Source organism: Ctenopharyngodon idella, chromosome 6 (assembly GCF_019924925.1).
Source record: "Ctenopharyngodon idella isolate HZGC_01 chromosome 6, HZGC01, whole genome shotgun sequence".
Taxonomy (NCBI): Eukaryota; Metazoa; Chordata; class Actinopteri; order Cypriniformes; family Xenocyprididae; genus Ctenopharyngodon; species Ctenopharyngodon idella.
Window position 1 is genome coordinate 32,885,450 of NC_067225.1, and position 23,678 is coordinate 32,909,127.

General features: G+C 36.4%; 1 protein-coding gene across 2 annotated transcripts in view; it reads right to left on the bottom strand.

Moving 5' to 3' along the window:
• LOC127514601 (cadherin-22) overlaps positions 1–23,678 on the bottom strand; it is a 211,410-nt gene that overhangs the window by 154,256 nt on the left and 33,476 nt on the right. Inside the window, exon 1 of one of the 2 annotated variants that reach the window (XM_051897586.1) lies at positions 3,854–3,878. The exons of the other annotated variant lie outside the window; for it this stretch is intronic. The gene's annotated coding sequence lies outside the window, so the exon portion shown is untranslated. Of the gene's footprint in view, positions 1–3,853; positions 3,879–23,678 lie in introns of those variants that run through there. 2 annotated transcript variants of the gene reach the window in all.

Below are 23,678 nucleotides of genomic sequence, written 5' to 3' on the forward strand. Positions count from 1 at the left end.
GAGTCAAATAATTTGATTCAAACGATTAAAAAAATTTGATTCATCGATTTAATCATTTGATTTACCAATTCAATCATCTGATTCATTGATTCAATCATGTGATTCACCAATTCAATCATCTGATTTACTGATTCAATCAAATGATTATATAAATTATGAGTAGCAAGAAATTTGGGAAGTTTAAAAGTAGCTCAAAGTAATTCAACACTGTTTAAAGCAGCTTCAATCCGATTTTTAGAGCCGAAAATATCCACCCTGAAACAAAATCCAGGTATTCGTTCAGTTAGCATGATACATGATAAGCGTTATCATAATACAAGAATAATGCATCTACATTTTCATACATATGTATCAAAATGGGCCTAATTAGCTGTGAAATGAGTGTCGTCCTCGCCGCTCTGTCGTATAAGATCATTCACATGCACTACATGCGTTATCCGTGCGAACGGCCATTCTTCTTACTTCCTTCACAAGCGAACACATCCTACATTCATCAGACTCCAGAGTGACTCACTCCTATTTCTCATCCTCTAAGGCCCTGGAAAACACACGCACACACGCACACACACACACACACACACACACACATTCAGGGTCTCACAATAGAGTCTACTTAATTGTTTTCTTACTAAGAGGCAAATTAATTTTCGGGATGTACATCTAATCGCAGCGTAGGGAGGGGAGGTAATTTGTTAATGGAAGGGAGAGAAAATGGCAGGCTGGCCTCTCTCGCTCACTCCCTCACGCTGATAAATGACAGAAATCTCCTCGCACACCCATGTCAGTCTTTTGAAGAGAATCGGGGGGAACTAAAGTGGGTTAAAAAAACACAGTCATTACATATATTTTGCTGTCAGAGCGAAGCAAAGAGCGAGAGAGAGACAGACTAGAAGAGAAGCTGTATCGCTTTGTTCACCCCGGCGGATTCGATAACCCACAGACTTCATTTAATCACTATCTCGCTGTTCCCCCTGAGGTCCTCTCCGCCTCCTCTGGGACCGTTCTGCCTCTGTTTAAGCGCTTTTAATTATGTTTTAACTACAGCCTAATCACGCTAACTTTGTCCTGACGAAGCACTTACAAAAATATCCCCCGCCCCACCTCTTAACCATCCTGAATATATAAACCAGCGCAGCTAGAGGAGTCACTGACATTATGAACAATCTCATTTTCCATAACCTTCTGAAATACAAGAGATCGACGTACTATGAAACATACTAAGTATCATTCTGAAATCTTTGTGATGTCACTGTGATGTCAACAGCGTAATGCTGTCTATTAAGTGCTTAAACAACAATAGTGACAAAAAAAACAAAAGAGAAAATCACTCACTGCTTTTAATCTATTTAATTGTTCTTTGGGAGTAATTGTTTACCTAATTATTTTAAAAACCTGAAGCAATGTTTACTCATCAAGAAATGAGTCATGAGAAAAGGCCATGTTTAATTAGTTAACATTTACATGAAAATTGAACTTTTTCAATTAAAGGGTTAGTTCACCCAAAAATGAAAATAAAGTAATTTATTACTCACCCTCATGCCGTTCCACACCCGTAAGACCTTCGTTAATCTTCGGAACACAAATTAAGATATTTTTGATGAAATCCGATGGCTCAGTGAGGCCTGCATAGCCAGCAATGACATTTCCTCTCTCAAGATCCATTAATGTACTAAAAACATATTTAAATCAGTTCATGTGAGTACAGTGGTTCAATATTAATATTATAAAGCAACGAGAATATTTTTGGTGCGCCAAAAAAACAAAATAACGACTTATATAGTGATGGCCGATTTCAAAACACTGCTTCATGAAGCTTCGGAGCGTTATGAATCAGCGTGTCAAATCATGATTCGGATCGCGTGTCAAACCGCCAAACTGCTGAAATCACGTGACCTTGGCACTCCGAACCGCTGATTCGACACGCTGATTCATAACACTCCGAAGCTTCATGAAGCAGTGTTTTGAAATCGGCCATCACTATATAAGTCGTTATTTTGTTTTTGTTTTTTTGGCGCACCAAAAATATTCTCGTTGCTTTATAATATCAATACTGAACCACTGTACTCACATGAACTGGAGGCCTCACTGAGCCATCGGATTTCAACAAAAATATCTTAATTTGCGTTCCGAAGATGAATGAAGGTCTTACGGGTGTGGAACGGCATGAGGGTGAGTAATAAATGACATTTTCATTTTTGGCATTATTTTCAATTTTCATTCTTTACCATTCAAAAATTTGGGCTCAGTGAAAAGAAGTTAATACTTATATCCAGAATTAAATTGATCAAAAGTTTCTCTTGCAAATAAATGCTATTCTTTTGAACTTTCTATTTATCAAAAAATCCGTTCAACTGTTTTCATCATTAATAATAATAATCAGAAATGTTTCTTGAGCAGCAAATCAGCATATCAGAATGATTTCTGAAGGATCATGTGACACTGAAGACTGGAGAAATGATGCTGAAAATTCAGCTTTGATCACAGGATATAAATTACATTTTACTATAAATTCACATAGATTTTAAATGGTGATAATATTTCACTGTTTTTACTGTATTTTTAATCAAATACGTTTTTTTAAGGACTACAACAAATGGCTGGTACTACAACAAGCTTCTTCCTGTGTTGGTGACATCACAAACCCTAAAATTTACATAAACCCTGCCCACGAGAACACGCAACAAAGGGGGCGGGGCCATGTTGGGCTGCTTTAGAGAAGAGGAAGGGTTGTTGTAGTAGAGTGGTGTTGACATGCCGTCATTTTACGCCGGACTGCTTCACAAACGAGGGTCAATTCAACGCTGGATTTACACAAAAGATTAACATGACGGCACATGCTAGTCGATGAGTTGAATCAACTCCACAGCAACTACATACATTTATCCACTAACCATTCAGAAACGTCTAAAAGTTGTAACTTCTTCCTGAGTCTCTCCATCAGTGTCGACTCCGGTTTGAACAATGTAAGGCTGAACACTGTCGTCATTTTGGCTGCGTGAGATTCTCCAGCTTTGTTGTTGTTGAGAAACCAAAGTGCGAGCTGTTTAAGCTCCTCCCTCTTCTGGAAAGGGGGCCGGGAGCAGCAGCTCATTTGCATTTAAAGGGACACACACAAAAACGGCGTGTTTTTGCTCACACCCAAATAGGGGCAAATTTGACAAGCTATAATAAATGATCTGTGGGGTATTTTGAGCTGAAATTTCACAGACACATTCTGGAGACACCAGAGACTTACATTACATCTTGTGAAAGGGCCATTATAGGTCCCCTTTAAAAATCTTACCAACCACAAAGTGGTAAGTAAATCGTGACAATCCTAGGTGAGCACATTAACATAAGTCCGCCCACATTTACACATCAACAACAACTATTAAGTTCAGTTTGACCACCCAGTAACAGTGAAGTGATATGGAGGAAACACTACAGATGCTGTAATTCCTAAACAAACACCAGAAGCAGCAGATAAAGCACTTTATTGATATTCTCCAAATATTCTGTTCTTCTTCTACAAAAGTTTCTGCACAAAATCCAGCCTGAACAACTGAATATTCTGTACAGACTCTATTCAAACTTACTGTCAGCATTTACTCCCCTCATGTCATTCTAAACCTGTGTGACTTACTTTCTTTTATCAAACACAGAAGATTGTTCTCGCTGATATTTTCTGAACAACAAGGATTTAGTGACCAAGATTAAAAAATATAAAAACAAATAACTTTTGTCATGCACTATATTCCAAGGCTTGTGTGAGACCGAAACCTAAGTCATTATTCATCAATAATCGACGTAAAAAGAATATTGTGTCACATCAGGAGTCTGATGTGAAATTTCAAAGCTAAAAGCCTCAACTTACCTAAAACTTTCCTTTTGCTGCCTTGAATGCACTGCTGCTTCCTACAAGAAATGCAAATCTAGTTCCAGCTGGTATTTAACTAACAAAGCATTTATGAAAATAGCCACGCCCAACCTGCTATCCATCCTGAATAAATATCAGCGATCCCTGCTGCTAGAACAGTCTCACACACACACACACACACACACACGCGCGCGCACACACACGCGCGCACACGATCAGCCGCTCTCTAATGGGCTATTGTGTTAGCTGTAATAGCAAGGCCAGATCCAGCAAGTGCCTTCCGCAAAGTCGTCATGGAGACAGAGGTGCCGGCGCTCTGCTAAAATACCAAGAGCCAGTAAAGTCTGAGAAAAAGCCCAGAGATACGGCCTCTCCTACACATTTCTCCCATTACATCTAACTTTCTGTGAACTCGTGTCACTGTAAAACTGTAACAGAACAATTATTTTTTGTAGTTGTGCAGCGAGCATCGAGCGAACCCAGTCAAAGTTTGCAAGTCAGATGGGATTTGCAACTACCTGAAATTAATAATGCACTTGTATGAAACAGATACTTCTGACTGGGATGTATATTTATGCTTTTTATAGAAATACTACTAGAATTACAACAGGTTGCATGCAATACTTTATAGTAAGGTGTCATTAGTTAAGTATGAACTAATAATGAACAATACTTTTATCATTTATCAATCTCAGTTAATGTTAATTCCAACATTTACTAATACACAATGAGCAGTTGTATTTTCAATAACTAATGTTAACAATGATTAATAAATACTGTAACAAAATACTGTTGGCTAAAGTGCCCCTGTTATGCTGTTTTAATGGCTCATTAATTTGTTTTGGAGTCTCCTACAGTATGTTTACATGCATTCAAGGTCAAAAACACTTCAATTTTCTCATAATTTACATTTTAGCATCATCTCTTTTCTCTCAGTGTCTGACACAGTTCAATCAAAGATTCAGTCTCTCTTTCTGAGAGCCTGCTCTGCTCTGATTGGTCAGATGGCCCAGTCAGGTCTACTCTACTCTGCACTATTTTGCAGACCTTTTACATTCACAAAAAAAGCATAAAAGGGGCATTTAATATTAGTTAACGCATTAACTGAATTTAACTAATAGGACCTTATTGTAATGTGTTACCCATCTCACCATGGTTATGCACTAAAAAACACACAGCCTCAAGTGTCTTATTGCATGTTTTGTAAGCTGTGAGTCGTTTAATGAGCTACAGAAAAGAAAATGTGCATCACTTATGAGGTCTGATTATTTGGGAAAGAAAGGAATCAGCATTCTGCATCGTGCGTGAGTTTTTCAATTCCATGCATATCTGGCATTCAGAAAGGGAAACAAATAACCTTCTGATGCATGTAATGCTAGCTATTTACATGAGCAACACGTCACTGGAGTGAAGAAACCAGAAATCTGTGAAAAGGACACACTTGTGAAATGACAAAGGCAATAAAAAAGTGAGGAACAACATTCACAGTTTAAGTCAGCATGAAATCATTAATGGCCCTATTTACTTCTAAAGCACGTTTCTGCTCTTATTGTGAATGATTCATCACTGCATGCTATTATAAAGAAAATGAAATGTGCTAGTAATGTTTCTTTAAGATATAAATTACGTGCTCTACCTCTTTCCTTTTCCATTGACAGAACCTAGACCTTTATTTGGTCCATTGCACAATAACAAGCAATAGCCAAACAGCAAATAACATTCAGGTCTTTTTTTTTGAAGTAGAACGGCCAATTTTCACTATCAAATCAATTTCCAATTATTATAATAAAGTCTTGCCTAATATTATTACTCATTTCACTCTAAAAATGCATCACATTTATGGAGGTGAAATGAGCTGCAAGGGCTGTTTCACACAGTTTGTTCTTATCCAAATGCACACAGATCATACAAATGTGTGTGTGTGTGTGTGTGTGTGTGTGCTTTGAAAGTGATTTGCAAGCTTTTCTACAGGTAAGTGTCAGTAAGTATTGTGCTGCAAGCCTCCTCTTTGCTGACTTAGCATCCCGTTCCATTTCAGAGACATCAGTAACAGACTACAGACAAGATTCACTAGCGATTTTCCCAAAACGCTCAGCATTAGAGAATGAGAGAGTTTCATATCTGCGCTGTTACTTTCTCTAATAAGCATCAAATAAAACTGAGAAGTTTTACGTAATTTTCCAGTGTAAACAAGTAAAGGCAGTGGGTTTGGTTTGAAGCAAACCAAAAGTATGAAGCACATTTAATGCGTTTTTTACACATTATAGCTTGGGTTGTGATCAGTGAACAAATTCATGTGGTGGATTTAATGAGGAGATGAAAAACCTCAGCAAACGTGCGTTAGAAAGTTGGAAAGAAAGCGAATGGGTTGTTTTAACCCAGAAATTGGGTTGCTTTAACCCAGTGATTAGGTTGATTTAACCCAGTGAATGGGTTGTTTTAACCCAGCAAATGGGTTGTTATAACATAGCGAACAGTTTGTTTTAACCCAGCGAATGGATTGTTTTAACCCAGAAATTGGGTTGTTTTAAACCAGCGGTTGGGTTAAATGTTTGCTATTGTTTAAAAATGACCGTGTTGCTTGCTTAAAATGAACCCAAAGTATGCTGGAAATGAACATTTATTAATATTTAATAACTTAACATTTATTAACAAGTTTATTGAATAATAATCAAACAATAAACATTATTAAATTGCTTATTAATAAATGTTCACCTTTTGATTATTATTGTTGCCTCTAGTAATTATGTGTCTGATTTTTCATTTCCAACATATTTTGGGTTCATTTTAAGTCAGCCATATAGTCATTTTTAAGCAATAGTTGAGTTAAATAAAACTGACCAGCAGGTTGGGCAAACATTTAACCCAACCGCTGGGTTAAAACAACCCAATCGCTTGGTTTGTCCATTTTCAACCCAACTTGGGTTGTTTTTAACCCAGCATTTTTTAGTGTGCAGCATCTGACTGTTTAACAGACGCGTACAGACGCACACAGAGCCTAAGGATTTACTTCTAACTTCTATGCCTCCATGTAGAAAACAATATTTTAATTATTTACAGGTCCTTACTCTATAAATGAATCATACCAGGATTGTGAATGACATGTGAGAGCTATGTGACGTCCAGTACTTTGGATCTAATGGCTTCAGATGTAGTTTTCAGAGCTTCATTATATGGTAAAGAGGGTGTATATTCTTCAAAATGGATAAACTGACAGCATCTGGAATTGGAACACCAGAATTTTTAGTCCAAACTTTTTTGATTCACAGACAAAATTAAAGAAAAGTGGTGTAGCGGCACCATGTAAACAGATTTTCTATGCAAAGCTGCAGAAATCAGGGCGGCTCAGGAAAAGAGGGCAAACTCCTGGCCAACCGTTAGAGAGGTTGAGAAAGATGTGCTTTGGCACAATAAAGCACAGATTTAGAAGTGATTTAATCTCTTAATCAGAGCTGTAACTGAAGAACCGGAGGGCAGGATTGTCTGCTCGTAGACGATAGCATCCGTGCACCGACCCCGCGGTGTGTGTGCGAGTGCGTGTGTGTGCGCATGTGTACTAGGAGATCAGCGTGGAGTTGCGGCGCTTTAATGTCTCTTCCTGAGGTGATGCTTCAGAAAGCGGCTGCAGCGAGGGATAAACACTCACCATCCAGCCCTTCGGCCGAGGCCTTCTTGAGCTTTACTCACACACACACACCCAAACAATACTCCCGCTCCCTTCTCTATGTCTCAAAGGCTCTTCTTTTTAGCCGTCCATCTTCCCTGCATTTCACATTCAGTCTGTCTGTGTCTCTGAAGGCTGGTGGAGGGGTCGCTCATGGCAACTGACTCCTGAATATTCCTTGTTCTTATTTTCTGGTTGTCTCTATGGTTTTGCCGTTTCAATTGTTTTAGACTTTAACTATTAACAGGGCCTTACAAACAGGTTTTATCACAGATTTACCATAGTAATATGACAGAAATATGCTAAATGACACCAATGTTCAATAAAGTTAAAATTCTTATTTTTAAATTGATTATAAAATAAAACAGTTTATTTATTTATTTATTTTAAAATAAAATTGAAAATAAGGTTATTATAAATAATATATTTTTTTAGTTAAATTATTTTTAAAAATATTTAAAAAATAAAATATCATTATTATTATTATTATTATTATTATTATTAAAGAAATAAATAAATCAAAACTAAACTACATTTGTGCCAAAGTAATGCAGACCATTAACCGTCTAAAAAATGAATTATTATTAATATTATTATTGTTATTATTATTATTATTATTATTATTATTAATAAATCAAAAAATTTGTGTCAAAGTTTTGCAGATCATTAATCATATGCATGTGTATACAAAGAAAAAAATAAGAATTGTAGTATTATGAATTATTATTAATTAGATGTTATCATCATTGTCGTCAACATTATTATTATTATTAAATAAATAAACAAACAAACTTGTGCCAAAATTATGCAGCTCATTAATCATATGCATGTGTATAAAAATAATAAATAATAAAATTATTAATTATTATTATTATTATTATTATTATTATTATTAATTATAAATAAATACATCTTCTGCCAAAGTAATGCAGATAATAAGTCACATGCATATTATACAGAATATTACACATATACTGTACTAACTTTATGTATAAATAAACAAATGTATTTATTAAACTTTGCCATCTATTAATCACATTATTGTCGTTACCATCGATTTCTTTATCACAATTAAAAGGGTTCTGAGGCACTCCGATAAGTGTCACACTGTAAAATAATTATTTTCATGATCTGTCATCACAACATTTTTTCTTCTGTCAAATCAACTTCAACAATTAATGTGGTTTAGATAACATAATATTTATATATCATCTTCATTGTAGTAACTCAAATTTTTAATTTAAATGAACTCAAAATTTTAAGGCAACCAGGTAACTTACTTTTTTAAGTTAAACCAACAATTCTTTTTTACAGTGCATGTTTAGAACTGTAAAACAGTAAAATCAGTGTAAAATACAGCTCTCGTGATGTATCGCTTTATTTGACCAGAGCTGGAGGTTTGAGTGTACTTTAGTTTTGTCTGAAAGCACCAATAATACACTGTAAAACTGAATAAGTTGGGCTAACTCAAAAAAAATTGAGGTAATCAGTTACATCCGTTTTTTGAGTTATGATTTTCACAATTTTAAGTAAGCAGAACTATCAAATTCTGAGTTTGCAGTACTCATGCATGTTAATTGCTCCTAACTGGAAGTACTGAGTTAGCTAACTCATACATTTTGACAGCAATTAACATAACATATTTAGTTAATTAACTTTTTTGTTTCGAGTTCTTGCAAATCAAATAAGTTATTTACTGCACTGTAAATCCTAATAAGAAAATTCAGAAATTGCTAACTTGCTAATTTGTTAACATGTTAACAATAACATGGTATAGCACTTACTGAATGAGTACAGCAGCTTAAAACACGTAACTTACCTGCTCTCAAACTAAGCAGCATGCGCCACTTGTCACCATGATGGTAACTCTCCAAAAACCCACATTAACAGAAACTTTTCTAAATTAGCATAACAAAACATTAATCACTACTAAATCTCCCTTACCATTAATCTTGCACAAAAAAAACGTTATATAACATGTAATTATCTGATATGAAATATATCAGTGCTGTGAACTCAAAAGAAAAACAAAGTTCTAAATACTCAACAGTTAATTTAACTCAACTAATTTGTTCAATTTAAGTTTGTCCTACTCAAACCAATTAAGTATTTTGAGCGTTAGGGATTACAGTGTACAGAAACATTCACAATACTGCAAAAGCTACTGATAAAACTAATCAGTTTTAGATTACAGGCTAAATTGTTTAGAGACAGAACGTAGCGAACGCCTCCAAAACAACCAATTTATTTGGGCAATTGAACTCGGGTTTCAATTTATCTTTATAATGGTTTTGTAATCTTCAGGCTCTTTAAGGTTAATACATGAATATTTTAATTTAAGTATCCCTTTCCCTTAACAGTTGCAGTATTATATTATGTCTTAATTGAACATACAGGCTGGTCAGATTAAGACTACTGAATGCATTTCACAGTAGCTCCTCTGACTTTGACAGTTTTAATAGAAAATATTAAATAAATAGATATGTTTCTGAGACTTCCACAGAAGTCCTTCAACAAAGACCTCCACACTTTTTCTTCAAACCCCCAGAAATTCATTCTCCAGTGTACGGCACTTCAAAAGTCAGCTTTGAAAACTAAAGCCTATCAATCAGCTTTTATTCAGTGCTCTTACTTAGCAATACTTGTCCTTTCACAATGTCACTTTAGGCGAAATACACTACAGAAACACACAGAGTGCTGTAGCGTAAAACCCGAGAAGCAAAAACACATTTTGCGTGCGCTATATTAGCAGAGAACACCAAAGGGATGTGAAAGGCCAAGAGAATCCAAACTTTCCAACTTCAAACATAGTGTGATTATTATGAAGTGCTTTCTTACAGTCGGCGGGATGAAATAGCATTATTTACCAAAAGAAAGAAATGCGATGGTGAATGTGGGGAAAAAAGAAAACAAATTCCCTGAATACCTTTCAGAAGATGGCGGCGGCGGATCGAGCAAGAGCAGAAAGACGACAACGGGTAAAAGATGAATGTGGCTACATGGACGTAGAGAGAATGTTCCAGAGAAGAGCCGTGCCATAAGAATAACAGTAAATGAGAGGGTACTGTACTCTGCTGGTCTCTCTTTTTATATATATTAGATCAGATCCAATTTACATAAGGAGATTGGTTTAAAGATAGGAGCTCATGGAACAAGGGAGAGAAATGAAATTTAAATGAGAAAGCGTGATTTGAAGATCTTTCTCTGCTAGTTTGGACCTGCAATAAAAGATGCTTCAGCTCACGTGCAAAGTAAAATTTTATATCAGATATCTAGTCTTACTTTTCCTGCTTCGCCTATTAAAGGAATAGCTCACCCAGAAATAAAGATTATTTACTCTCCTTCATATCTTTTCAAAGCCATATGCATGCTGTAAATGCAGACATTTTGAAAAATGCTTATACATTTGTAATAATCTCTGACAAGCGCCAATAAGGATAAAAAAACACAATAAAAGCACCACAACAGTAATCTAAAAAATATATTTCAAGTCTTTTAAAAAGCGTTGTGTTAGGAAAACTGACATTACTGTGACTAAAACATGAACAAAATTTGCTGCATCACCGTAAAAGTACCTAACAAGTTAATTGATTCATTGTGTACGATAAATATTGTTCACTCTTATGATAAACTGCTTGTGATGTTCCTCATATCTAAGTCACTTTGAATAAAAGCATCTGCTAAATGAAAAAATTTATGCATTGCATTAAACAAGAATTGATAAATAAATAAATAAATCATTAAATCAAATAAAACAATCTGCAGTCAAATGCTCCGAACAAACATATAATTCTCTGACAAGATCCATGACACCAGTAGAAATCTTACATTTCTAATTTGTGGGCAGTCATGGTCTAATGGTCAGAGAGTCAGACTGGTAACCCGAAGGTTGCAGGTTTGATTCTCAAATACTGAGGTGCTCTTGAGCAAGACACCGAAACCCCAATCACACCCCGGGCGCCACAGCAAAACAAAATGGCTGCCTACTGCTCCGGTTAGTAGACTGTCTGTTTAATATCTGCTAACACTTTATTTTGATGCTCCATCAACAAACATTCTACTTACTATAAGTAACATTTCAACTACCTAACAGTCTACTAATACTCTAATGACTGCTAGTTGGCATGTAGTTGCAAAGTTGCTTATAGTTAGTAGAATGTCTGAAGTGGACCATCAAAATAAAGTGTAACCTCTGTGACTCTCAGCATAACAGCATTTCACACTACAATGGTGGTTTTGTAGTGTATGAAAATCAGCGAATTCTGTGATACAGTCTTTGCCTCGACTCTCAGAGGAGCTCTTTTCAGAACATTTGTTCATTAAATCTAATTTGTTAGGCAAGTGGTCGAGGTAGAATTCCATACTGTTACCTCCCAAACTAATGAAATGATTCAATACTGCAGCGTAAAGGCGCAGCAGAGCACGGGAGGTGCACTTACTATTCTGAGAACGTTAGATATAATGAGCCAAAGCGATCAATGGCCCTAAGGTTATGTACTGAGCAATTATCATTTGCCAAGCTAAACTGCATTCGTGTCAAAAACATTTTGGTCTGAGGAAAGCCTGTTGTATTTCCACACGTGACTAGAGTCACAAGAGATATCGCCCGGCATTACTGCAAAAACATGAAAGGTGTTCTCTGAGGGTTTGATTTAAGTTCTATTTCACCAGCATGACAATAGCACCGGGTTGGTTGTGAAGAAAGGCTATTGCTGGATGAGCCACTTTTGCGTTGGAGAGCTGACACAGTTTCCTAGTCCTCAGATGCCTCAGCATCACATGAACTAGGCTAAAAAAGCTTTCAAATGTTTACGTATTATTTGTGAGATGAGAGCTGATAGTATTTGTTGCTTTTACACCACAAGGCCTAATGCACAGATGTTTACGTTCATGAATACAAGTTGTTATTCATTGAAAATCCTACGTGACTGGCTCACAAATCTCATCTCTAATTCCTGCAAAGCATTTTAGACCATGACATATGTGAGAACCAATGGCATTTGTATGGAGCTAGAAATATGACAAAATGATTTTGAATTTGAATCGTGTAAATTTAAATTACAAACAAGTGTCATTTACCTGAATTGAATATTAAGTGCCATTTTATATAGTTTTGAATTAGATTTTTTTTTTTTTTAAACTCGAATCCTGGACATTTGATTTTTAACAAAACTGAAAAGTTTTACGGCATAATTTATGTATTTTCAAACAGTGTATTTTTTTTTTCTTTTTCTTTTTTCTAGATTCTTAGACTGCAAATAACCACCTATTAAAAATACAGCTTCAAGTTTTCAAGAAGAACAAATTCGAAACACCAAATTCAATATTCTAAAATTCAAAATGCATAAATTCAGATCATACTGAAAGTAGGTCAAAAGGGCCAACTTCGGGTTCCACAGAGTAGAGGTTCTTGGAAAAGTCGAATGTCGCATTTTGGTCAATTACTAGTAGCAATACTTCTCAGCATGTGAGACATTTGTATAAAGTATATTAAGTATGGAAGTGATTAGCATGCATAACAGTCACACATAACTATATAATTAGCCTAATATATTTATATTAGATTTAACTGGCCAAAATGCAGCATTCAACTTTTCCGAGAACCTCTACTCTTCCCTGTGGAACCCGGAAGTTGGACCTCTGACATACTTTCAGTACAATCTGAATTTCCGCGTTTTGAATTTTAGAATATTGAATTTGGTGCATTTTTGCAGTCTATTACCGTGTCCTAACCGGACGCGATGCGATAAGATTCCAGCGACGAGCAATTTGACTGTCTAGACGCGACGTGACAATGAGAAGCGATAAAATCAATCAAAAACCACAGCCAATCAGAAGAGAGTGTGCAAGAGCACAGCAGACACAATGAAATGGGCAAGTACATAGTAAAATTCATAAATATTACACCATTTAAACATTATTTAAAGTACATTCGGAGTGACTGAACCAACCTTTGTCATAGAATACACTTGTTTGTTTGCACTGAGTTGACAATTTGAATGTTCTTGTACCCATTTATTTATTTTCAAGATCTGAGGTGAATTAGCCAGTGTTGTTTTCCTTACAGCTAAAAAGCTGGGAACATAGAACAATATTCAAACTCACATTAGACACTTTTAACATTAAATAAAGCACATAAACAGTACCTGATATTATCATTGCCATACTTTGTGTTGTTGTTCCAGCCGTGACGTAATGGAGAAATAGAAACCGTTTCTAAAATAGAATCGTTGCGTGTCACCGTCGTGGCTGGTTAGGACAAAAACTCAGATTAACATGGAAAAGATACACCCTGTCCTAACACGTGATAAAAGGTAAGAATTCAGGGAAAAAAAAATGCTGTTTATAGAAAATAATGCCATAAAAATGTTCAATTTTGTTAAATATCAAATGACCAGGATTCGAGTTTAAAAAAATCAAATTCAAATTCTAAAACATATAAAACAGCACTTAATATTCAATTCTGTTAAATGACACTTGTCTATAATTTAAATTTACACAATTCAAATTCAAACAGTTTTGTCATATTTCTAGCTCCATAGCATTTGTCCATTTTCAAGAGGTATGACCCGTCCCTTCCCAATGTAATTTAAATGAAATTAAATATTGTCCGTCTTTTCTAGTTTGCATCTCTGCTATGGTTTGCTGGACTGAAACCAGTTTCTTTTTTATTGAAAGATTTGCTGATACTTTTATTGTAGCTGCAATGTCTCTGGTTGCCATGACAAACTGCTTCTCTCTGTCTCTTCTCTCATGAATTTCGAAATGCCCAAAAATGATGAGCTGAAAGAAGCCAGTCTTTTTCTTTGTGCATGTGAGGTCTTTTCTTATATATTTCAGCATGTACACTAGTTGAAAGCTTGGAGTCGGTTAGATTTTTTGTTTTTGAAAGAAGTCTCTTCTTCTCTCCAAGGCTGCATTTATTTTATAAAAAAATTCAGTAAAAATTGTTAAATATTTTTACAATTTAAAATAGCTGTTTTCTATATGAATATATGTTGAAATATAATTTATTCCTGTGATCAAAGCTGAATTTTCAGCATTATTACTCCAGTCTTCAGTGCACATGACCCTTCAGAAATCATTCTAATATGATGATTTGCTGCTCGAGAAACATTTCTGATTATTAACAGTTAAAAACAGTTTCATATTTTTGTGGAAACCGAGATACATCTTGTTTCAGGATTCTTTGATGAACAGAAAGTTCAAAAGAACAGCATTTGTTACACCATAAATGTCTGAAATCTCATTTATATCATTCACAGCTGCAGCTTCTGGTGCTTTTTCGATAGGAAAAAGAAAAAAAACCTGCAATGTTGGCATTGCATTAAGCATTTCAGCTAATTGAACACTTTCTGTGCACACACTTGCTAATACGCTTGTCTTGGGTAATTCACTCAAACTCTGTTTAAATGCATGAAACCATAAGTCAGAAATGTTCGAGCTCAAGCAGAATAAATGATGCAGTTATGCAGATGTGATTATGGATATGTGTTTTTTTACGCTTCAATCCCAGGAGGCAAGCCATGCATGCTGATGCTAATAGCGCTAGAACAGCAGCCAGCTTTAGCCCCAATAGGCTAATTGTCGTCTGGTGACACCTCACGAGTGGTGCAGAAATGTCTCAGCGTCCCGTCTCATGATAAGAGGCAGGTCTTGTGACTAGAAAGGCTCATTCTGGCTCACAGCTGAATTCAGTGATTAAATTCGTCAATCTCACTTTGTTGGTGCGAAAGCGCCTGGACCTTTGAATGGCCTCGGGTGGATATCAGTTTTTTCCTCCAAGTCTGTCAGTGCACTCGTTAAACCTATAGCATGCTGTCCGGTTTGTCAATAAAAGTTTGGATTGCACGGACGGAACACACGACACGCTTCTTTACAGCCGTTTTCCCTGCCTTGTCAGACTGAATAGACTTGCCCTTTCATACTGTCAGAGAAATTTGCAAATGAATTTCTGAGCTGGGCTGGCTGAGTTTGCTTTTACAGCTCAAGGTCTTATGCCGTCACACAGCTGTTATAACGGCTGCAGGAGTGTGTAGAATATTGTGTTACACAGAAAACATCAGTAAGCCGACAATTTGGCACATATTGACGGTGAATTGCGCTGCGTGTTTTCAACATCCCATCTCCTGGCAATTTATATCTGCTGCGAGGCTCACTTAGACTTGTTTAAGTTGATCAGATGCTGTTTGGTTGGTAATATTTATCACCCAAGTTCTCACAAAGCTTATAGTAGTGCAAAGTTTGTGCAGGCAGTGTTTATGTTGGTTTCCCACCACCAATAGGCTTGTTCGACATGTAGATTTAAAGGAATAGTTCAGTCAGAGATGATAAGGTCTTCATATACTCACTTTTTTCCATGTCTTTGCATAACATCTCTTCACATAATTTTTTTGTTCAGTGTTTAAAGGGATCATGACATGAGAAGTTATATTTGCCTCGATATATAATAAGTCTTTGTACCATTAAAACAACCTTCAAGTTTCAGAGCTTAAAACATCCTCCTCATTATAAACAGTATTTATTTAATCAAGCTCCAGAAATGGGTCGTTTGGATATTGCGGGATCTGTGATGTCACACGGGAAAATACATTTGCATATGCCCGCCTCGACGAATAGTTATACATCACAGGCTCCGCACATTGGCGTTTAGTCGTGTAACGGCTGACATTTGCCTACACTGGATGTGAGCATCGTGTCAAAAGCAAATAAAAGCCATTATAATCACTGATGCTGTCTACACTGATACAGTATACAGATGTGCATTCAGTTCCTGATGTACTCCATGCACAAGAGGACAAATGGAAGAGTAAATGGAAGCATAAACGAAGGTTAGTTTTGATGCGTCCTGTTCAAATTGCAATGATATTTCACAATATTACAGTTTTTACTGTATTAACATTAAATGATGGGTAAATGATGACAATACCTTCATTTTTGGGGTGAACTAACACTTAAGTCGTACTAATCTTTCCAGAAGCAATAGCCAGATCTAAAACAACTGTGTGTTTGTGTTTGTTAGTGAGTGTTGTGCTGAAGTGGATCACAGTTATGGGGAATCTTTGTCACTGGTCTGCAATAAATGAGGCAGAACACAACAAAGGCTCGACGTCCACATTTGCAGCACAAACACTCACCACAGCTGTTGAGAGATCGCTGCGATGTTTGATGAGATCCTGACACGGAATCATCAAGAGTCACTCCCTAGAAATAGCACTAATGGTGCAGACATATTTTTAAAAAAACATTTTGGGATAAGAAATGGAGGAATGACCACGGCTAGGATTGGATACTCAAGAGCGGCTGCCCATCTTAATGCGTTCTTATTGACATTATTGATTTCTCATTTGGTGAGGCTCTTCTGTGCTTTGTGGACTATTTGGTCATTATGGGAAGATGCAATGGTGCATAAAGGCCGGTGCACAGATTCACAGCAGACGTCTGTGTTTGTATGCTTTCTGTTTTGTGCTGCTTATTTAATGAAAATATGATGGTTTATGCAATTGAGAAAATAATACTTTGTCTTATGTACAACTGCTGAAGTTAACTTGTGAAATTCATGAGATAGTTCACCCAAAAATTAAAATTCTCTCATCATTTATTCACCTTTGTGTCATTATATACATGTTTGGAATGACATGAATTTTCATATTTGGGTGAACTATCCCTTTAATTAAATATGTGAAGTATGTTTCTGCATCACTAGCATCACCAAACTGAATTATACAATTATAACTGAATAATTCACTACAATTCATTCTGGCCACATAACAGGAAAAGACCTGTTCTAGGAAAATTCCCTATCTACGTGCTTCTCAGTGGGCATGATTAATTGCATAGAGTTTCATTGTGTTATTTTTAAAATAATTATCACAATTAATTAATGCATTAACTAATATAGCCAATTAGTGATTAGTTACCTGTTCTGTCTCAAACACATAGTGCTAGTTAACGCAGAGCACCACAGTTGCATTGCATCACTAGCTGAAGGTTTCACAGAGCTGCTCTCTTTATTACACCTCTGACCTGATCAGCGAGGCTTTGAGTGCAGTTTTACTTCACTCTTATTTGAGAGGTTTAAAACATTGAGGAAGTCGAGACAGAGCTAAAAGAATCTGTAGGGAAGAAAAATCACGGATGCAGTCTCTCTTTAATATCCAAGATGTTTCTCAAAATACCCCAGCAGTCTCTAACATGTTTTGATTAGACAAGTGGGTCACAACCCAAAAATGAACAGGTCACAAATCTATTTAGACAAGTCACGGAGAGCATTTACATTAATATCTATGCATTTAAGCAGGGAAAAAACGACAACAAACAAAAAAAAAACTAACTTTATCATCATGCATACACTTAAAGGCACAATATGTAAGATTTGTGGATTAAAATATCCAAAAACCACTAGAACAATGTAATATATTTTGTTGAATTGTGTACTTACATTATCCCAAATGTTTCCAAGAATGTTTAAATCCAGAGAAATTTTAAACCAATGACATCATACCCGCATTACCCTCGATTTTTTGGTTTTATTTTGTAGAAACCATGGAAACACTAAAGATGCTTTAATATATTATGTGTTTTATTAGACAGGTGAGCAACTGTTTGGATACATTCATTGACAGAAAACTAATCGTTGTATAGCTCAACACAGTAAGTCTTATTGTTTAAATCTTGCTTTCTTGATTTACCGCCAGTACCATGTTTTATCATGCCTAATATCGATCTAGCTTACAGCAGTGTGCAACAAATGTCTCATAGCAGCCGCTGAGCGAATGCACAGAGTAGCATTATAACAACTTTTAACACACAAATTAATCTAATATGATAAAACAGCGCTGCATTACCCCACATACGCTTGACTGGAAGAAGCGAAAGCGCTCGTCTGCGACATAATAAAGTTCCGCTGCGCTTGTCTCTCATTAGCAATCGCTCCAGCGGCCTCGTTCCACTCCAACAGCTTTCAGACACACCGTACTTCATACTACAGTAATGTTAGTAAATCTTTAATACATTAGCTTATTCATGAATATGATTTCTGCCCGAGTCTCGTCAGATTCTTTTCCACCGGCTGTAGATGTGAAGACAACACCTCCCATGATTCCGCAAATTCAAGACGTCATCAAGCTACGCCTTTGTTTTGAATAAGCGACCCCTAGTGGGGAAAATTACATATTGTGCCTTTAAAAATAAAGGTTCCAAAAGGGTTTTTGCAGCAGCGATGCCATAGAAGAGCCATTTTTGGTTCAGCAATGGATGTTAAGGCTAGTTCACACCGCACAGATAATTGCCAACAAACACCAACAAACAAGTTGGCAGTTGGATTTAGAATTTTAAGAAAAATAACCATCATGTTCACACTGCCCTAACAGACTCTGAGAAACGCTGATTGAACATGTTCACTCGGGTGAAAACTTGTTTGTCTGTGCGGTGTGAATTGGCCTTTAAAGGTTCTTCATGGAACCATCGATGTCAATAAAGAACCTTTAGTTTAAAGTGAGCTAGAATAGCTAAATAAATATCATATTTTCAGAGGAAGAAGAAAACACTATATATTTTTTTTACTGATACTGATGTTGTGCATCCAAACAAACAGCAAAAAACAGTCTGAGGTATTATGTAGACCTGTTAAACCATGCAGACCAGAAAATCACATGCTGTTTTAAGCTGTATATTTTGACAGAAATAGCCAAATTCGAGTGAATGCATTCACCATCAAAAACCATTTAAAAGTACGAGAAAACAACATCAAAATGTATTGTGCATGTTTTGAAAGGCTTATAATCGGATAATTTTGGAAAGTGCATCAATAGTGACCGCAATAGAATTAGAAATTAAGTGACCAACAAAATGTCCTGATGTTCATTGCACATTCTTGGCTGGTTATGACAAAAACCTAAATGAACATGCAAGAGCTTATCACCATTGATTAGGATGCTGAAAATTCCCCTCCAATGCACTTTTAAGAGAAACAAGTAGATTTTTTTAAATGAAGCATTACTGAGAACTACACTACATTACGTCTACTGAGGTATGAAAGAACAAACTCTGAGCAATGAAATGTTTCCTCTGAGAGGTTGCTGCCACTAATATTACAAGTTCCATCTTATGCACAGTGGTGAAATCAGCCGAAGAGAGAAACAAATATTATTCTGTTTTTTTAGGAAATGATTGAAGGGCTTATGAGACAAAATCTCTCTTTGCAGCAGCAAGCGTTGAGAGAGATATTTGTTAATCATGTTTCACTCCTCTCATTGTGCACTTCCTCTGATGGAGTGTTTACCACTTGCTTTTCAGAGACAGCAGCCAATAAAAGCTACGAATGACAGTCGGTGGTATGTGGTGAGATCATTTGATTCATTTTGCCTTTTCGAAAGTGACATTTTTATTCCATCGCCTAGAATATGGGGTTTGTTTGCTTTTTTTGCAATGCCTCATGCAAGAACTTTCAACCTTGTTTCTATTTACTCCTGCATTTTAACAGGAAATGACAGTAAAATAAAATGAATATGAAAATGCGCACAAATTACAACCTGCCAGAGTCGCAAACCCCCGCACGCCACAGGATCCATTTTCAGCTAATGACAGCAGTCACCACTTTCTGAAACCCTGTTATAAAGATCAATTCGATTGCGTCGTACATATTTTGACTCCATCTCTCAAATCAATCCAAGGACATCAGTTCTGTGCTTCAACATCCCCTGGCAGACAAACGGCACCAGATCAAGGGGGTCTCTTGCCTTTCAACGAATCAACAGGACATATATTTATTTTAGATCCTTTTAAGTCATTCGATCGTACATACTAAGGTGCAACGGACGACAGCAGCCATTAGCCGAGACGAGACCCCGGGATCTATAAAAACAAAAAAAGCCGGGACGGTGACGGGTTTTGTCCATTTAGCCGACTGCTGTTGAGGAGAAATGCTGGATCTTGAAAGCAAACTTTCTAGATGGAAAGTTTCTAGACTAAAGTGTGAAGATCTAAATCTCCACAGGACTGAGACTTATTGGTTTTTACAGTGAATATTGAGTTCCCAGCTGGAAAAAAAATGCTTAGAACCCACATGACTGAAAAAAATTAACACTTCTGAGGAATAACTAGTTACTGAGACATTTTATATAGTTACCAAGTAATATCATCGATTTGACTGCACTGACACTATCGGATGATAGTGCATTGGCATAGTTTAAATCATAGTTATCTGACCATTATCAGTTTGTATCTGCAAACAAAGAGATGGCATACCAATCACAAATTCAGTATGGAGTACCACAAGGCTCAGTACTAGGACCGTTGCTTTTCACTTGGGAGATATCATTAGGATAAGGGTGATAAAAGGTGACTTGACTTGACTTGTTGTATAAAGCACTATAGAAATAAAGGTGACTTCACTTGACAAAGTTATCCAGGTTAGTAGTATCAAATCTTTGAATGAAGAAGAACAACGTAACGGTTGCTTTACATGGCGGTCAGATGGTGCTTCTTGGCCAGAATTCACTGCAGCGTGCAAACAGACTAAGTTTAGATGTAATCATGATAAACATAACATTTTATCAATGTAGCTGTGGCACATATATGATAACATCATACTTTTGAACATTTTTTGGAAACATAAGGTGCACACAGGTTTTAGCATTTACTAAAGCAATCCATCAGAGTTAGATGGCGACACGACTGCTATCATAAAGAAAATCTACAAGGACACTATGACATTTTCAGCCTTTTATTCGAGTGGCCTTTTGCCACTTTAAAATGGTACAATATAAGAGAAAGGTGGCAAATGCACTAGAGATGAATTAATAAAGGTTATTTCTTAAAGTAATTAGATCTCTGAGATGTATTTTCATTGCAGTAGCGTTAGAAAGTTAGCCCAGACAAAACTGGTTTGTTTCGGGCTGAAATGAGATCTAGTTTACGGCGTCAGATGTTTCGCTATAAACATTTTGAATGAATTCATTAAAGCGCGTTTCGCACCGCAGGGCTGAAGTGTCTCCACGGAGGATTTGTTTCCCGTGAGAGGTGACCTGTTTTGTTTTTAGCTGTCAGCTGCAACCTGTCTTGGGTTCATACGTACAAACACACACTCGTCATATCACATACACACTTTAAACCACAACACGCAATCACCTTTCAAGTACTGTCATCTGCTCTGCTTGCCTCTAACCTGAACTCTCCTGTCATTAAAGAGTATTAAAAAGCATTTAAAGTATTAAAAAGTATTTTAATGCATTAATTATGCCTTGTAATGCAACTTATAATGCATTGTATGGACTCATGAATAATTGTAACTACAGTTATAATGCAATACTTATCTATTAATTAAATACACCTCTAGAAAGTACACATGACAAACAACCAATTTCAGATGCAACAAGGAATTTGCAATTATTATAATGCATTTTAACTTTGGTTACAATTATTTATGAAAATATATAATGCATTATAATGCACATTATAAATACCTTTAATAAAGGCTTTAAAATGATAGTTCTGTCCCTTTAAAGTTCTTTATACTTTATAGTTCTGCTCCACAATTGTTTGGTCAATATTCTTCAAAATATCTTCCTTTGTGTTCAGCAGAACAAAGAAATGTATACAGGTTTGGAATACAAGATCTGCTGGTCAACTCTATAAAAAAAAAAAAGACAATCAGAAAACGGCCTCTTCTTGAGCTTCTTGGAGATTATCACACAGACGTGCACCAATATTTTTGGTTATCGAATCAAATCAGTACTCATTACTATCAATTTTTTAGTATCAATAGAACATCAGCTTGGTCCCAAAGTACAGGTACTTTAGACATCTTACTCTATGCACATAGACGGACACTTGTGTGCATTTCCTCCTGCACACATGGATCAGTATGCACATTTGACTTCCACCGAGCGAATGTCCATGCAGTGCACGTGCCCACCTGCACAAACACACACATACACACACTCTCCCTAAACACGGCGGAGAAATTGCCCAGTTATCCACTCTTGACAGACCAGTAACAACAGGCCTCGTTCGTATCGATCGCGCTCTCCATAGACTCTCTCTCTTTCCCATCACTCAGCAATTAACACAACCAGACCTGACCATGCATTCATTAACACCGCCGCCCCCCCGACACCTACGAACGGAGGGCAGACGCCATCACAGCGCCTGTTTACTTTGAGTCCGCTTTTTAAATTATCAATCAGAAAAGCAGAAATTGCATGTCCCCTACCTGGCACGGCAAACTCAAAGTAGAGTTAATATCATAGACTTCTTCCATTCATCTCCCATAATCCCCTTCTCTATTGGCTCTGCCCCCTGTAATTACACTCAGAGATTGATATTTGCCCTCATGGCCAAATGGATATGCATCTTCAGAAAGACTTTGAAAGGCAGAAATGACAACGAACCATCCAGGAGACTTTCATCTGATGTACTATTTATCTCTTTAACTACAATTACAGCTGGTATTGGGTATTGATAATCAATACTTATGCCTCAATAATGTAATTATTTGATGGGAAAGCCATGCTCATGTTTTAAATAGCCAAAATAAATGACCAGTTACAATAAAACCAAAATATTGGCACACTAAAAAAAGTACCATGTATGTATTTTTGTAATACTACATATTTTGCCATGATGGCATAATGGTACCAATATTACCATCTGATATCCTGTTTCTCAATTATGACATATTTATCCAAAAGATTAAAGTGATCATAAAATGAGTCAGTGCATGCAAATGTCCTCTATAGCACCCCTTGTGGCAATGCTGAAAATGATATGCATACTTTTGTTTGCATTATAAATTATGCTCTGACACATTTCATAATGCAACAATGAACTACATTGAGTCAGCGTAGCAAGTAGCATTTGCATTCAGGTGCTTTGCATAGAGTATTTTTCTTGGAATTTAAAAAGGTCCGTCTTTCTTTTTCTTTTTAGCTCAGTAGAACAATAAAAGAAAAAGAAATTAATGTAATTTCATAAAACTTCAAGCTCCCCAGAGAGCATGCAGCAGGTATTTACACTAGCGAGCAAAGTACAGTGCAGATCAAAAGGTTCATTGAGTTTTTCTTAACAGTTCTGTCGACTGAAATCAATGCACGATCAAGAGCTGCAACATTTACGAGTTGTAAAAAATAGCCCTTGTTCTTTGTAGACATCAGGATT